The sequence below is a fragment of the Aotus nancymaae genome, unplaced genomic scaffold (genome assembly GCF_030222135.1).
Source record: "Aotus nancymaae isolate 86718 unplaced genomic scaffold, 86718_ANA_hifiasm-v0.15.2.pri h1tg000010l, whole genome shotgun sequence".
Classification (NCBI taxonomy): Eukaryota; Metazoa; Chordata; class Mammalia; order Primates; family Aotidae; genus Aotus; species Aotus nancymaae.
The window spans coordinates 29,327,811-29,345,412 of record NW_026988421.1 but is presented as its reverse complement, the minus strand read 5'-3'; the positions used below and the strand labels follow the sequence as shown (position 1 = coordinate 29,345,412).

Below are 17,602 nucleotides of genomic sequence, written 5' to 3'. Positions count from 1 at the left end.
GTGACCCACTTAAGAGTCCTAACTCTCTGGACTTAAAATAGAAAACACTAAACACAAGCTTTTACACTCCTGCTACCAGCGGAACACAGGCTGAATCTTTAGCAAAAACATAACCACCTACTAATAATAGCAGTTGCCCACTATTTCAAAGTGGGTGGCCATTGATTTGCCCAGCTCTCCCCAACCCACTTCCTACCTGTCCCCAGGCTGTGGGTCTCTCAGGATGTGTGACATGTAATGGCTGTGTGCTGTGTGTTTTTGCCTCCTTGGGAAAAACTCCAAAGTGACTGCTTGCCCTGGGCTCATCTATAATCTGGGGCATTGATCGGGGGCCCATTGATAGCTGATTGTTTTCACACGTGACTTGGTCACATTCCTCTAATCTCCATCCTTCTGCTCAGTTTGCATGACAAGAAGTGGCCTCAGTGGAGAGAGGTCGCTCACCTCTGACCAGGATATAATTGGAAAAAGAAGGTCATTGCCGCCTTCGCTTCTAGGGCAGATCAGCTTCGTTCCATTTGTGTCACAAGCTCTTGCCAGCACACACTCTCAATGACATGGAGACAATGGCTGTGCCCCACAATGGAGCCCACAGAGATGTGCTCAATGCAACACAAACACACCCCAGGATCCGCACTCGCTCTCATCAGGACAGGCAGGTACGACGACACACACGATCCGTGCTTTCAGTAAACGCTGACGATGACACCAGCGATACACGGGACGATTCGTACCCAGTGACATCCGCACACAGCGGATACACATAAAGATGCACGAAGCAATGCTTACCCAATGGTGCAGCAACATCCACATGCAGTGACACACAGACACATCCATGAGGGCAAATAGCCCAGGCCCAGCTACCACATCAAACATGAAAAAATATGCGACATTTTTCGGTGTACCCACTTGGCAAATAGCCCATTCGATCTTGAACTATTATTGATCCACTTGGAGCCAAAGCTGACAGTGCCTCACTCCTTGTCTCCCCATGTTCCCATTCCTAGTGTCCCCCCTTACAGGCAGTTTCTTCAGGTTATGCTCATCAAGGACTGTAGCAGCGTTATCTGGGGAGCTTTGACATCAGGCATGCTTCCAGGAAGCCCTGCCTCTACATACACGCTTACAATGAGTGTGTGTGCAGGTAAACACGCTTATGTTGAAACGCTCCTTCCAAGTAATTCTGACATCTTCCCAGGTCAAGAATATTGAACTGCCACCACCAGCTTCCCCTCTCCAGGGTGGCAGAACTTGCCGTTGATAGTGTTGGGTTGTATTTTATTTTCTCACGCCGTTTGGGAAGGGATGAAGCCCAGGGCTGAGAAAAGGACAGTCAGTGGCCAGGAACAGAATGAGTTAAAACCGGGCCCTATCGCATTGATCCCTGGCGACTCTGGCTGGCCTCCTTAGCGGGCACGGAAGGACGCTTCGGGCAGGACTTCCCGGAGGCTCGCCCGCGCTCCCCAGCCGGGCCGCGAAGGCCCAGATTTCCCAGCGCCCCTACGCCGATTCAGCCGCGGTCTCGGGGGTCTTCCGGGAACAGAGGCCAGCCCTGGGCCAGGTGACCCAGCCTTTGGGCACTTCCCCGGGGCTCTAGGGCCCCAGGGCGCCAGAGCCAACACCAGGAAAGCTGAAAGATTCCTTCCTTTGGGGCAGGGACTCGGGGGAGTCGCCCTACGCCCACCCTGCCACGAGTGAGGCCTCCGGGAGAGGGCAGAGGCCGCCGGGCGGGGACTAGTCATAGACGGCGACTGGTCACTCGCGCCCCAGCGAGGAGACCCGGAGATCCGCGGGGAGAGCACAGGGTCGCGCCGCCCCCTGGTGGCTCAGTGACAGAGTTGAGGCCCGGGAGGCGGGTGGCTGCGGGGTCTGGCAGCACCGGGGAAGGCTCCCCCTTCCCGGCGTTAAGAAGGGAAAGGGTGGTGAACCGATGCCCCTACGAGGACTGTCCTGGCCTGTCCCTGCCCTCCTGCTCCAGCTCTCCTTCTCTCCCCTTCTTTATTTTCTCTCCTCCTCCTCCCCCCACCCCTTCCACTCTTCCTGCCCTTCCCCCTCACCGTCCTCACTCCCTCTCCCACCCCCGTTCCTTTCTCTCGTCCTTCGCCCACCCCCTCCCGCCCCCGCGAGGCAGCGCCTCGATGCGCCCGCTTGGCAGTTAGCCCATTAGATCTCGTACTATTGATCCGCTTCTGAGCAAAAGCTGACAGCACCCCCCTCCAGGGCTCCCCACGTTCCCATTTCCGGCGCCCCCCTCCAGGCAGTCCTGGCCTGCGCCTCCTCCCGCCCCCGACGCGGGCCGCGCCGAAGTCTCGCCCTCACGAAGGACAAGAACAAATGTAATTAAAGCGACCGGCGAGGGGGATGCGCTCCCACTAGCGCGAGCACGAGGGGGGGTCCCAGCGGCCGGCGCCGGGCCTGCCGCCTCCCTACTCCCGTCCCCGCCCCGGAGCTGGAGCATTTGGGTTGAGCTGCGCCTGTCCTATAAATCCACATATAATTCTCGCCTTTCCTGTTCAGCTAAGGAAAATAAACGTGTAAGGCTGTTTCTGGGAGCCCAGCTCAGGGACCGCTCTAAATTCTCCTCTTATTGAGTCGGGGCTGGAAATCATTCAGCTCCGCGGCGCGCCCCAGACCCCCGGCCCCACCACCGCCACCCCCGCTTCGGCCCGCGCCCGCGCCCGCCGCGCACACGCACGCGCGCACACGGAAGGCAGGCACCGGGTATATAAATATCTCCAGCTCTCCCCATAGCCGGGCAGATTTATTCCGCTGCCAAGCCTGCAGAAAATTGACTTGTTCATGGAGGCGGCTATTGACACATCACCGGGGGGAGGGTTAGGGGAGAAAGCAGTGGAGCCGGCGCCCCTCCATTATACGTTAATGTAATCAGCAGTGTGCGAAATGACTGCGCGGAAAATAGCATCACTGACATTTATATTAGAGGATATTGATGGCAGGAGCTGTGACCGCATCACTCTGCCTCCCGTTTCCACGGATTGACACAGGAGCCTCTTGTTGGCTCCATCCACGCTCGCCTCCCCTCCCCCTCCCCCTCCCGCCCTCTCTCTCTCCACCCACTCTGTCTCTCCCGCTCTCCCCGTCTCCTCGCCTCACCCCACCCTCTCTATTCACTCTTTGATCACTCATTTTCCAAATAATTATTGAGCACCTACTGGGTGCCACGTGCAAGGGTCTCTCCCTGTGCCTCCTCTCCCTAGGTTTCTCCCTCCCCTTCTCCCCCACCATGCCCTTGCCCTCTTTCTCCCTCCTCCCCAGCTCTGCCTCTCCCCTCCCCCTGCCTTGGCTCGGTGGCTGGACCGCTGCTGTCACAGCAGATAGATAATTGAAAAATGGGCCTCACCTTTGAAGCCAGCAGGAGTGGTTCAGGCAGTTACCTCCAGGGTTACCTACTCCATCTCAGGCCCAGGCTCCAAAAGAGATTCTGAGGAAATTGGATTTTACATGGACGTTTTATTCGAGCAGAGGCTTTAGTGTATATAAATACAGGCGAAGAGGCCTTGGCGGCAAGGATGAGTGAGGACAGACAATCCCGCCTGGGGCCTCCAGGCTCTGGGGAGGCAGGTGGGCCATGTGCTCTGCTCATGGTCCCAGATCTGGACATCAGCGCATTCCCCCTCATCAGCCGGGACTGAAAGAGGTTAATGCTTCTAACAACTCCTCAAAAGCTGCCTTGGGAATAGAAAAGTATGTGGTTGTTGGGAACTTGACAGGACAGTGTACTGAGAAAGAAGGAAATATATTGGAGAAGTCTGAGGACTGCTTCTTTCAATAAATATTTATTGAACCTTTAACTTTTGAAGTGTTGAGTTTGAGGCACAGGAGTAAGTTAGGCATGGCTGCTGCCTTCAAGGACTGTCTAATAGTTTGGAGAATGCCAGCCGGTTTTTTTTTTTTTTTTCTTTTCCCAGAGATGAGGGTCTCACTATGTTGGCCAGGCTGGACTCGAACTCCTAGTCCCTAGCAAGCCTATTGCCTCAGCCTCCCATCTGTGGTTTCTGGTTACAGATAAGGAAAGGGAGAGTGAGAAAGTAGATGCTGAGATTGCTTTTCTAGGGCGTGACCAGCCGGGGAGCTTGAATGAAGAGGCAGAAGGGAAAGTGGTCAGATTGGGGAGAAAAAAGGGCGTCTTAACTCTCCAGTCTGCTCTCTGAGCCTGGTTGGCAAAGCATCTAGGGAACTTGGACAATGGCGGACAATGAATCTATAGGCAAGATCACATCCAAGCTGTTTGCAAGGAATCCCGGTGAAATTCTCTGGAGGGCCTGGATGATGGATCACTGAAGACCAAGGTGAGGCCCTCTAGAGAGACCAGGTAGAAGGTGGGAAGAGGGCCTTTTTGGGATGCCTAAATTGAAGGTACTTGGGCAAATGAGGGGCATCAGAAGACCAGGGAGATGGGATGCGGGTGTGGAGAGGGAGGAGGCAATGCCTGGGGACCTGGGATAAAGATCCTTCCATGGCCCGAATGTCCCCTACTCAATAGGAAGACCTACATTTCATTCCTGGGCAGGGTCTTTTCTGTGCCCTGCCTGATCTCTGATTAGAGTCCATGTGGCTGACAGATGCAGCCCAAATCATTTCTGTTCCTTGGAAGGAGAGTCATGAGCCATCCTATGACTAAAGGACTGGAATGAAGGTGAGTGGACCCTCACTGAAGGGGCAGGGGCTTCTTCTGAGCTCAGAGCAGAGACAACAGCTGCCTTATCCAGCCATACCACTGAAAGCTGGACTGTTCCTCCCCAGAGCAACATTACAAAACCCCTCTTGTCCTCTGCCACATTGTTATACTGTTACATCATCAGCCTTTAGGGGCAGGACAGGTGCTGGATAGATCATGGCCATCCCTCCAGCTGCCCCAAACACATCCCAGGCACTCCCAGATGGCATGGGAACTCCAGTCCAGCTGTAGGATGGGAGTATTCTGGGGTAACTGGACTCCTTCTCAGAACTCTCCCTGTCTGACCGCCATCAGCATCTTCCCTCTCACCTACAGACTTCAATCATCCTGACATCCCCGAGGAAAGGGAGTCCCTTTCCAGCTGTCAGGGAGCCAGGACACTCCCACTTGCCCTAGTTACCTGTGACACCTCCTTCCCTTTGCCCTCAGTGAACCACAGGAACTCATGTCCCCACTCTGCCTCCCAAATCAATTCCTGTATTTGTCTTCCTTTCCTTGTGACTCATTTGAAACATGGACCCTGAGATTCTGGTCTTGCTCCCAGCTTAGGACCCACTGTGGTGTTTGTGTCCCTCAAAATTTCATATTGAAACTGAATCCCCAACTCAAGAGTATTAAGAGGTGGGGCCTTTCAGAAGTGCTTAGGATGTGCCCTCACAAATGATATTAGTGCCCTTATAAAAGGGCTTGAGGGCCAGGCGCGGTGGCTCATGCCTGTGATCTCAGCACTTTGGGAGGCCAAGGTGGGCAGATCACGAGGTCTGGAATTCGAGACCAGCCTGGCCAACATAGTGAAACCCTTCTCTACTAAAAATACAAAAAAAATAGCCAGTCATGGTGGCAGGTACCTGTAGTTCCAGCTACTTGGGAGACTTAGACAGGAGAATCACTCAAACCCAGGAGGCAGAGGTTGCAGTGAGCTGAGATGGCGCCACTGCACTCCAGCCTGGGTGACAGAGTGAGACTGCGTTTCAAAAAGTGGGGGGCTTAAGGGAGCTCTTTGCCACTTTTCCCCCTTCTGCCATGTGAGAATGCAGCAGGAGGTGCGATCTACAAAGCAGAGAGATAATTACCAGACACCAAATCTCCTGGCACCTTGATCTTGGACTTTTGCAACTCTAGAACTGTGAGAAACAAATTCCTACTATTACTATTATTAAGACAGATTCTCACTCTATAACCCAGGCTGGAGTGCTGTGGTATAGTCTCAGCTCACTGCAACCTTCACCTCCTAGCTTCAAGTGATCCTTCCACCTCAGCCTGCCGAGTAGCTGGGACTACAGGCCCCTGCCATCACACCCAGCTATTTTTTTTTTTTTTTTTTTGTACTTTTTGTAGAGTTGAGGCTTCACCATGTTGCTCAGACTGGCCTCAAATTCCTGAGCTCAAGCAACCCTCTCGCCTTGGCCTTTCAAAGTGCTGGGATTACAGGCGTGAGTCATTGCACCTGGCCTGAATTTCTATTATTTATGAATTACCCAGTGTGAGGTATTTTGTTATGGCTCTCAAAATGGATTAAGACAGACCCCTTGAACAGGATGCTGATGAGAACATGCACACACGTGCTCACTTGGGCATTGCACACACAGGGAATAAGGGATGCCATTCAAGGAACCGCACTTGGTCTTACCTTGCCATCCAATTTAGGAAATTGACATTCGTTAGAAAAATAAAGGAGCAGCCAGAGAAGTGGCTTCCCACAACAGGAAGGACACTCCTCCAGGATTTATGAAGATGGGCTTTAGGAAATCATTCCTCCAGGATCGTCTGCCTGATAAGCCATCAGAGAGGACTCAGGGAAATGGGGGGTTAAAGGTACTGGAAAACAGAGCCACACATAATTCAACCATTTATTGAAATTCAGAGTCTGTCCTTTCCCTCTCGCTATGTAGAGGCCAGATAGAGGTAGGGCACAAAGGAGAATGAGCTTTTGAAAGGTGGCTACTCTGCTTCTGGGGGGCAAAGGAAGCCAGCAGAAGCTGGGAAGTTAAGGTCCAGGTACAGAAGCCAAGCTTAGCAGAGGAGTATTTCCAGCCTTAGCAACAAAGCCAATCTTAGCTATGTGACGGAGGTGAGAGTCACTTCACCTCTCTGGGCTTCAGGTTCCTTATCTGTAAAATGAGAAAAATTAAGATTTCTTTCCGTTCTAGTTTCTGTGATTCTAAACTGATGAGTGAGCATGTTTGGAGATCCCAGGTTTAGGATGAAAGAAGGAATTTCAGGGCTGAAGATCCAGACTCTTCCAAGAGGGATGAAGAGAGATAATTGCGGGGCCAGTGGGGCCTGACATTCCTCAGAGGACTGTTGGTGACTGGGAACCTGCCAGGGCCAGGACAAAACGGAGCATAAAATCAGCCTGGCCCTGGGGCAGAGAGAAGGCAGGGATGGATCTAGAAAGCATGCTACCTAAATTGTCTCAAACTCAAACTCTCTGCTCAGAATCTAGCTCACACAGCCCAGAGATCATGGGTAGAAACTCCAAGTAGCCAGGCAGGTGTCAATCAACCCAGGCAACAGGAAATATGTTCACGCTCATGTTCTGTGCTTTGGAAGGGAATGAATGGGAGGTGAGGGTCTTTGGTTTGTTTCCCCAGAGTTTCCTAATACAGTTTCCTGCCTGAGAAATGTTAGCATCACCTTGGCTGTCAGGATGGAGAAGGGATCACGGCGCCCCTAGTGGTGGAGACTGGTGGTTGGTAGAGGCAGCACCCCCTCCAGACTTGCTAGAGGAGCACAGGATTAAGTGTGAAGCAGCAGGAGGGAGGCCTAGGGGCACAGAGCCTAATGGAGGCAATCCCTCCGCCCTGTCTTGACTCAGGGCAAGATGAAACAGGGCAAGTGACATGGGACAGTTGGAGCAGAAAGCTGCCTTGGAGGACAAATCCCTAGAGGGGAAAGACTAGAAGCCCAGAGCACAGGCAGCCAGCAGGCAGCAGGCAGAGGAGAAGGGGTGAGAAGGGAGGGAAGATATCCCTTTCCACGGATGTGCCTTGGCCCCTGCCCAGGCAAAGAGGGGCAGATTTTCCGTCTTGTCCCAAGCCCCTGCATCTGCCACCTTGTTTACCTCGTGCCTATTTATAGTTGCAAACTCCAAGCCTGGCATGGGACTCTGCGATTTATATGACTATAAACCTTCAAAGGGCACTGAGGGCTGGCAGGGAATGGATGAAAACAGAGGCAGGCCTCCCAAGGTCAAAATGCTCACTCTCCCACCCCCACTGACCTGACATCCTACCTATTGACAAGAGGTCGTAAGGCCAGGCTCAGGCAAATAAGAGAGTGGGTAAGAAGCCACAGTAGCCTCTGACTCTTCCTACCCTGAACTTGTCCAGTTTGGGATTTAGAGCAAGCAGAGCGCATCCTGGGTCCTGGGTCCTGGAACATGGTGGGGGAAAAGAAGAAAAATAGAGCAAGACAGAGCAAACTGATTTGGTCTCCCCAGTCCCCTTTGGGAGGGGATAGGGAAGCTCAGTGTGGGAGAGTGGATCTCATCAAGGGGCAACTGAATTTGGAGAGAGTGGGTGAGTCCAGGCTTTCGAGGGAGAGGGGAAGTGGGGATCAGCAGCCCAACTCCCACCTACCCCATCCACTTTACAGCAGAGGGGAAGAAGAATTATACCTGGAGCACTCCTGGCCTCTGGTTTCCTTCGGGGGTTGCCTTCGGAGGCCTGAGTGGCCCACTTCTTACTCAGGACAGGGTGTGCTGGTTTACCCAATGCCTGGGTGCCCAGTCACCACGGAATTCTGCAAGCGCAACTCATAGCCTAGATCCTTCCTTTTAGATGCACCCCATCCTCAGCCTCTGGAAGACCCTCTGCTTCAATTCATCTCCCTCTCAACCTCCAACCCCCCATGTATACTCACCTAACTGCTCCCCACTAAGTGCCCCTTGCTTTGCCCCTGCCCCCTCAGCTGTCTATCACAGCCTCCTAATGTGCTCTTCCCCCAAGCCTGCCACACCAGTCGCCACTACGTGATTTGTCATATGTAGCCCAGCTCTGTGTGTGCATGTGTGTGCATGCATGTTTGTCGGCACATGTGTAAGAATGTGCCAAACAGGTATGAACATGAAGGAGGGGGAAACCCAGAATGGCTTTGTCCTTGACTTTGTTATTTTCCCATCAACCTCCAGTCTACTGGACTAAGTCTAAGGACTTGGGAAGGGGAAATGCCCCCCCGCCCCGTTTTTTTTGAGACAGAGTTTTGCTCTTGTTGCCCAGACTGGAGTGTAATGGCACGATCTCAGCACTGCCTCCCAGGTTCAAGCGATTCTCTTGCCTCTGCCTTCTGAGTAGCTGGGATTACAGGCATGCACCACCACAACTGGCTAATTTTTTATATTTTTAGTAGAGATGTGTTTCTCCATGTTGATCATGCTGGTCTTGAACTCCCGACCTCAGGTGATCACGCTGGTCTTGGCCTCCCAAAGTGCTAGGATTACAGGCATAAGCTACTGCACCCGGCCAGTGCCTCTCTTAGAATCCATGTGACCCACTGGCCATTTCTGAGTCTCTTTCACAGCGCCCCCTGCTCCGCCTGCCACCTCCACCATCTGGAGTCTCAAGCCCCTCACCATTAGACTAAGCCTGGTGAGAGGCAGGCAGAGCTGAAGGTCAAGGGTTGCTCGGTTGGGATTAGTCCTCTGGTAGGGGAGGGCACTCAGTCAACAGAGACTCCCACCTGAGTTTGGGCTTGGTCTTGGCCCTGGGTAAAGTCATATAGGGAAAGGAGGAGGCCACAGGGGATGAACCAATTCTTGGTTTACTCGTCTCTCCTACCTTCTCAGCCTAGCCTACCCTTGGGGGCAGGGATGCAAATGAGTAAGCCAAGTCAAAGTCCCTTTCTTCTCTAAGAAGGGCGAGAGAAAATAGAGATGTCAGAGAGAGTCCCTTTTACTCACCTACTAGTCTTTTTTTTTTTTTTTTTTTTTTCTAAGAGACCAGTTCTCGCTCTGTCGCCCAGGCTAGAATGCAGCAACATGATCATAGCTCACTGCAGCCTCTGCCTCCTGTGCTCAAGCAATCCTTCCGCCTGAGCCTTTTGACTAGCTACAACTGCAGGCATGCACCATCACATGTGGCTAATTTTTAGAAACAGGATCTCACTATGTTGATCCGTCTGGTCTTGAACTTGTGGCCTCAAGCCATCTGCCCACCTCAGCCTCCCAAAGTGCTGGGCTTACAGGTATAAGCCACTTCACTGGACTCATAGTCTATTTGTTATCTAATGCTTTCTCTGTGGTGGGAGAGGGGGTATCAGGGAGGCATTGTCAGGTGTTAAGATGGTGTCTAGGTTGCTTTATTTTATTTTATTTATTTTTGAGACAGAGTCTTGCTCTGTTGCCCAGGCTGGCGTGTCGTGGCACGATCTCAGCTCACTGTAACCTCTGCTTCCTGGGTTCAAGCGATTCCCCTGCCTCAGCCTCCCAAGTAGGTGGAATTACAGGCATGCACCACCACACCAGGCTAATTTTTGTATTTTTAGTAGAGATGGGATTTCACCATGTTGGCCAGCTGGTCTCAAACTCCTGACCTCAGGTTGTCCACCCACCTGGGCCTCCCAAAGTGCTGGGATTACAGGCATGAGCCACAATGCCCGGTCTGGAATATTTAATTTTATATGCCAACTTGACTGGGCTAAGGAATGCCCATATAGCTGAGAAAACATTATTTCTGGGTGTGTCTGGTGAGGGAGTTTCTGGAATCAGTAGGCTGAGTAAGGAAGACTCACACTCACTACTGTGGGTGGACATCATTCAATCTGTTGACAGCCTGAATAGAAGAAACAGGCAGAGTGAGGGTGAATTTGCTTTCTGCTTGATCTAGGCCATTCATCCTCTCTTGTCCTATAATTTGACATTTCTGGTTTCTGGGGCTTAAGACTTGGACCAGGACTTATACGTCAGCACCCACCGCGCCCGCCCCCCACCCCACACACACACAATTCTCAGAACTTTGGGCTTGGACTGGAACTATACCACTCACTTTCCTGGGCCTCTAGCTTGCAGTCAGCATGTCGTGGGACTTTTTATCCTCCATAATTGTGTGAATCAATCATTCATAATAAATCCCTTTATCTACCTTCTTCCTTCCTTCACTTTCTTTCTTCTTTCTCTTTCTCTCTCTTTTTTCTCTCTCTTTCTCTTTCTCTTTCCTTCCTTCCTCTCTCTGTTTCTTTCCTTCCTTCCTTTCTTCCCTCCCTCCCTTCTTTCCTTCCTCTTTCTTTCTCTCTCTCTCTCTTTTTCTTTCTCTTTCTTTCTTTTTTTCTTGCTTTCTTTCTTTCTCCTCTTGGTCTGTTTCTCTGGAAAAACTTGACTAATACAGCGTGTGAGGACCTGGGGAGAAATCAAGGACCTAGATGGAGGTGAGGTGCAGTGGAAAGAAGCCAGGAGGACCTGCAGAGGGGCTGGCGGGAGGGCAGAGCTCACCCTTATGCCCTCTCCAGAGGGAGGCAGCAGAGGACCATGGGAATTGCCCCATCCAGCATTAGCAGTTCAGTTCCCTTTGTGTCACTGTCTACCATGGAGCCCATATCTAGGGACTCGCCTCATTGGAATGTGTTTACACTTTTAGTCCCTCTGATGGAGAGATGCCTTGGGAAGCCTGCCTTGATTTAGTCCTTCAGAAGCCCCTCTCTTCATTCTTAGGCAGGAGCTTCTCTCCTTTGTGTCTAGAGCATAGAAAACATACGTTTGTCCACTCCCCACCTCCTTACATTCCTCAACCTCCCCAACTCCGTACCTCCTTCATCCCCTTGGAGGCCATGATCCAGTCCAGATTCACCACCCTGGAGAGGCCTGTCTCTCTAGGGGAGCTGCCCTGTGGCCATGCTGAGCCATGACTGTGACAACTAGACATGGTTAGCATCTGACCCCCATCATCCCTAGGGAGTTTCCAATGAGGGCCCATACTCCTAATGTCTCCTTCTCCCTACCCCCACTTAGGCATTCACCAGGCTTACTTCCTGGATATGAGGACCAGGTCTGGCCCTGGAGATGTTCAAGAAGATGGTCCTGTGCTAGGGACCAGTAGCACAGGGGCAGCAGCTAGGTGGAGGAGATCTGAGGTGTGGCCTTCAGTGCAATGAAAACCCAAAGCCTCGTAGCCTAGTAACATTCCCCTCCCTGCCAGCGTGGCACCTCTGTGGTCCCTCAGGCTGGTTGGAAGTGGGGTGGTGGGGAGTTGGGGGACACAGGCAGATGGAAGGTGGGGAATGGGGTGGGTGAGCACAGGTCAAGGGAACAAATATCTCAGTTGTTCAAAGCTCAAAGTTAGGAAACTGAAAGCAACTTAGAGGCTTCAAAGTGAAATCCTGGAGCAGAGAGAACATCCCCTGTGCATGGGGTAGGGGGAGCTAGGGAGGGTGGCCTTGGTTTGAGAATGATCTTATTAAAAAGGAAGCTAAGAGTGACCAGCTTTTTAGAGACCAAAGAGGGCCAATGGATTCCTTTGGAACTCTCACTGGAGTGGGAGTGGCGGAGAGAAGTATAGACCTGAACCCTGGGGAGCACAGCTGAGATCCCAGTAGAACGGAGCCTATATGTTAGTAACCACTACAGCCACAAGAGAGTCAGAGTCAGCGAGCGGTGGATTACCACTCGTGACTCTTATTGACTCCAAGACACCTGGGTCTCAGAGAGTCCAAGATGCAAGGCAGGCAGCTACCTTACAGATCATCTTGCCTAACACTCATTGTATAGATAGAGAAAAGGAGACCCAGAGGGGACATGAAGGTTCCCGACTGCACCACCTACCTTCTCAAGTCCTCCAGGAGCTTAGTTCTAAGACCTCAGTTTGGCATCATCCTATGGAACTCCAGGCTTATCTGCCTGCCCAATGGATTTGTCCCCAGATTCAGTGCCCTCTCCACCCACATTGTTGCTCTATGCTTGGACCCCTCCAGATAGGCCTGATGGAGGAGCCGTGATTGGAAAATCTCCCCTCCTCTTTCCTGTCTCAGACTAGAGCTTCTTAGGGCACTCCCTTTGCAACTTGAGATGTCACTGTCTCTCTATTAAAATGGCTTTTCCACTCTGCCTCTCCCTTTCTCTCGCTGTTCTCCAAACCCTACCCTCTCCACCCACCACCACCCCCCCCGCCGCCGCCCCGCCATCCCTCCTCTAGATAGAGCCCCAGAACTGCTGAGATGAATCTCTGAAGCTTCGTGGTTCTGGGCTGTGTTCCTGGTAATTGAGTTGTGCTCCCAATCATGATGGGGGAGGGTGGCAGGGGCTGCCGGTGGGTCCAGTCCTCCTTCTGCTAGCTTAGCCCCTTCCACTGTGATCCGGCAGAGACGCTGAGGAGGAGAGAGATGGGGATGCTTCCTTTTCCCCAGCCTTCCCTCTCCAGCTCTCTATGTCTCCCCCCTCCCCCTCCCTGCTTCATCTCCAGCACAAATCACAGGGTGACAGCCACATCCAACCTTTGGGGAAGGGTTTGTAAATGTGTCTTCCTTAGCTGTGATCTCCAAATTGTTCCTTTTATTGCATTTGTCACGGTGAAGATTAAAGTCCCTGGGTGGCCTGCACCACAAATCACAAAGTCGGCTCAGGGAGCGGCTGCAGGTTGGGAACTGATGGAGGGGTCTGGGCCCTGTTAAGGGTGTGCATGCACGTGTATACTCACAAACACTTGATCCCATGTGTGATGAGGACTTGTACTTAGGAATGGAAAGATGTGCTGCTGATATTGTCATTCTGAGTTGTTAGCCCCCCTTTATAGCACAGTTTTTGACCTCTTCCTCCAGGCTGTCTTCCAGGATCTCCCTGCCCAATCTGTGGTCGGCATCATCGTCTACATTGCTCTTTCCCGTCTCTTCCGTCAGGTGGGAGGGAAAGTTGTGGTCACATCAGAGATATTTCAGGATATCCCTCTGGATCTCTGGTCACATTGATCTCTAGATCTCATCCTGGCAGCACTATTTTTTTGATACAGGGTCTCACTCTGTTGCCAGGATGGGGTGCAGTGGCACGATCTTGGCTCAGTGCAGCCTCAACCTCCTAGGCTCAAGTGGTCCTCCTGCCTCAGCTCCCCCAAGTAGCTGGAACTGAAGGCATGCACCACCACACCCAGCTAAACATCCTGGCAGCACTTTGAGTGGGTCACGGGCAGTTTGGGCCCAGAGCTCCCAAGGGACTCACATCCAGACCCCAGAAGAACAGCTGACCTTACCCTGTCCCAGCACCCCCATATCCTGACTTTCTTTCTCATCCTGGGACAGAACTGGGTACAGAGGGCACACAGCTGACACAGAGGAAACACAGCTGAGGAACCAGGAGGACAAAAGCTCCCTTGTACACGTGCACGGAAAACAGCCCCTTTCCTACCCCCTTATGAGGTGGGCTTCCTGCCTGTCCCTCATCCACATTCATAACATTCAAATTTATGCTGTAATCTCCACCGCTCCATATGTATGAGCCTTTGATGGGTGTTTGGGTTTATGGGATGCACCCGGCCCTCCGTTCCCTCACCCGCCCACCGCCTCCAACCACTGCAAAGACGCTCGTACATAATTGACATCGGCAGATTCTTTCATTATACAAGATTTAGCATCTGCTCAGGGATCTCGAGCTCCTCACTCACTATAGATGACTTTTCCCCGCGTTTCCTATTATCAATTCAAATTAGCCCCATTTCCCCACCCAACCAGTGCAGCGTTTACACTTGACAGTGAGGAAACAGCAAGGCTATAATGGGCTCCTCAATTATTTAGGTCCAGGTAGGCCAGGACCCAGAAAGCCTCAACAAGGGGGTATGCTGGGGTGGGGTCATCGTAGGGGGTAGGATAGGGAAGCAACTACTTGGCTCCTGTTTGGCCTTATAGCTCTCTACCATCTCACTTTCCACCGTAGGATCCCCCTTCCCCACAATCACACGTAGGTCTCTAAGGGACAAGACAGTCTCTTCCTGCCCCTGTCCTCAACAGCAGCTCTCTCCCCTCCATCCCATATTTGCTCCACATGAGTACCCCGTGGGCCACTGGCATAAACCAAAGAAGAGGTCATTAGCACCTGCCAGGCTGCCCCTCCCCTGAAGATGTCCCTGTCTGAAGGTTCATCTGCCTTCATGAAGGTGTGAGGTAGTGCCCTGGCATTTCAGAGATCAGTAGAAGAGTCAGAAATCCAGCTGCAGAGCCCTAGGAAGAGAGAGATAAAGAAGCCCAGACATGGAGAGACACATGCGAGAGCCGGAAGGAGCCGAGAGCGATGCCGCCGGGCTTCGGGAGAAGTCACAGGCAAGAAGAAAGGCTTCGGTGAGGCCACCTCTCAGACCACACTGTGCAGAACTGTAATTAGGTCGATTCTGCCCTCCTGCTGGTCTGCTAGTTCAGGCCCAGCCTCCTGTAATAATTCGGGCCCAGTAGCCCCAGGAATCAGGGGCCTCCCAAGCTCACTAAATGACCTAAGTACAGGGACAGAAGCTCCTGGTCAGCACCAAGGCCCTAACCCCTCCTTCCTATCAACCTTCCTTTCACCTGAAGCAGGGACCCAGGCAGTCAGCTCAGCTCAGCAAAGCCCTGTGCCCACTTACGTGTCAGCCCCCCTGCCCCACCCCGCTTCCTCAGCTCGGATCAGTTTCCAAAGGCAATGATGGGGAGGTGGCAGGCAGGGCCCAGAGAGGCTCTGGGATTAGCAGTGTCTTTCCCAGGCTCGGCTTCTCCAGAATCAAAGAATTCCTCCGTCTGATTGGATTTACCCTAAGTCACAGGCGTGTGGGACCTTCTTTCCCTCAGCAACAGCTGGAAACAGCCCTAAATATGATTAATTAATGCAGTAAAAAGCCCTGGACACAATCAAGATTTATGTGTATGTGTGTGTGCGTGTGTGCACGCGAGTGTGCATGTGTTGCAGGGGAGTGGGTTGTGGGGGGGACTCGAGTGGGGGGAGCACGGGTGGATTACCAACCACCTCCAGAGCCCTCTGGGGGAGTGGAATGACATTTCCTCAGAGACATTCCTTTGACATCCATCCCAGGCAGGGGTCATTTTAGCCAGCCTCCAACCTCCAGCTTTTGAGCAGATTAGCCTTTCTCTGTCCCAGGGGCATGGGGCTATTTTCTTTTTTCTTTTCTTTTGAGATGGAGTTTCGCTCCTCTTGCAGTGGTGAGATCTCAGCTCACTGCAACCTCTGCCTCCTGGGTTCAAGCGATTCTCCTCCCTCAGTCTCCTGAGTAGCTGGGATTACAGGCATGTGCCACTGCGCCCCTCGGGGCTATTTTCTTTTCTCTCTTCTCTAGCCAGTGAGGGGAGTTGGGGATGGTTTTGGGGCTGGTGCCTCATCTCTCCTCTACCACAGCAGTATATTCTTCTTCAAACCTCAATTCCTCTTGAAGAGTGGTGGGTCACTCCAGGAATCAGGGACACATGCACAGTCCTCCAACATAGATGCACTGACACAGGCCAAATGGGACTTAAAATAGGAACCTCAGAGGAATCCGAATAAATGAGCTGCCAGACAAACCTCCTGTCCTTGGAGGCAGCTCACTTTCATCCTCAAAGCCTCACATCTCCAAGACAAGACAGAGGTGTTTGGACTTTCTCCTCACCTCTATGCTGACAAAACCTTATTTGATGGGCCCTCTACTGCCTCCTGGCCCACCCCCATGTGATTGGGTACTCAGTCTCTAACGTGGTGACATCCCAGCTTCGATAAGATGCAGGCGACGATCAACAGTATTTATAATCATGAAAAGGAAAGGGACGAGAGCACAGAAAACTCCAGTGAATCATTCAGAAGTCATTTATCAGGATCTTTGCAAGAGTCTTGAATTTAAATTTATTTTCTTTTGTTTATTGCAATTGATTGATCTACGTCTGTTTTGCTGAAATGACTAAGCCTAGGAAGAGGTTGCTTAGGTTCTAGCACTGATGGCCAAAGAGGAAATGTACCAGAAAGAGCATGGAAAAGCCCCAGACTCTACATCCCCTTTTGGGGTCAATGGCCTAAGTACCTAAGGCTTCTGCTTTATGGCATGGTCCCCCCAGGAGGTCTTGGGGATGTCTAGGTATCCCTTGGGAGAGGAGCTTCACATATCCTGGTGGAGTGATTAACAAACACAGATTAAATCACTGTGACTAGAGTTCAACTTCCTGATATCGAGGCTAAGTAGGGCCAAGGGAGTGTGTGGATTCTCCATGCCACTTGTCTCCATGAAGAGGATCACCCTTGCCTGGAAGCAGGAGAATGGCAGAGATGAACTTTCAATGACCTTTTCTAGGACCCTGAGATTCTAGGAGCTTTTGTAGAATTCCTGAATTTTTAACTGATGATTGAGTAGAGGAGCTAAGGCCCACTCCAGAGCTCCAGAGTGAAAGGTGTGCCTTAAAGAAGGGAAAAGGGAATCAGTTTTCCCAGGAGCCCCATACAGGCTTATTGTGAGGTTAAAAAAGCAGGAGGGTATGTCCTAGTGTCCCCAGATGCATGTGTGATGGTGCTACTACAGGGGTCAGCTGTGCAGAGCACCCCCACCCCACCATTTCCACTTACACCCTTTGGGTTCTATAGAGTTCCACTCCTATCACCCCGCTGTCTGTTGGCTAGGATCAAATGTAGTATGTTTTTACCAGCTTACCATCTGATACATCCTCTATCTGAGGACAATATGGGTTTCTGAAGCAGGGGGATGGAAAAGGAGCTTGCTCCATCCACTCCTATGCATCAACCTGGTATTGCAGGACCTCCAGTAACAGTACATCACCAGGGGGCAAGAGAGAGTTCCATTCCCAGAGAGAGAGGCAAGGGGACGAGATGGTGTGAGTAGCAGGGTTGGGTGCCAGTGAGAAAACAAGAAAGAGGAGGCAAGAGGTGGGAGACTGGCAAGAGATGGACAGGAAGATGGGCCACTCCCCTGTGAGTGTCCCTGAACTTTCCTTACAGACACTCTGCTCCTTTGGGGCATGGTATTG

At 52.0% G+C, this 17,602-nt stretch overlaps 1 non-coding gene across 1 annotated transcript; it reads left to right on the top strand.

Annotated features, from left to right (window-relative positions):
- Nucleotides 1-17,213: 17,213 nt before the first annotated feature.
- LOC135274113 (U2 spliceosomal RNA) lies at nucleotides 17,214-17,396 on the top strand. The gene has a single exon (XR_010341918.1). It is a non-coding gene; the product is annotated as a U2 spliceosomal RNA (small nuclear RNA).
- Nucleotides 17,397-17,602: the final 206 nt, after the last annotated feature.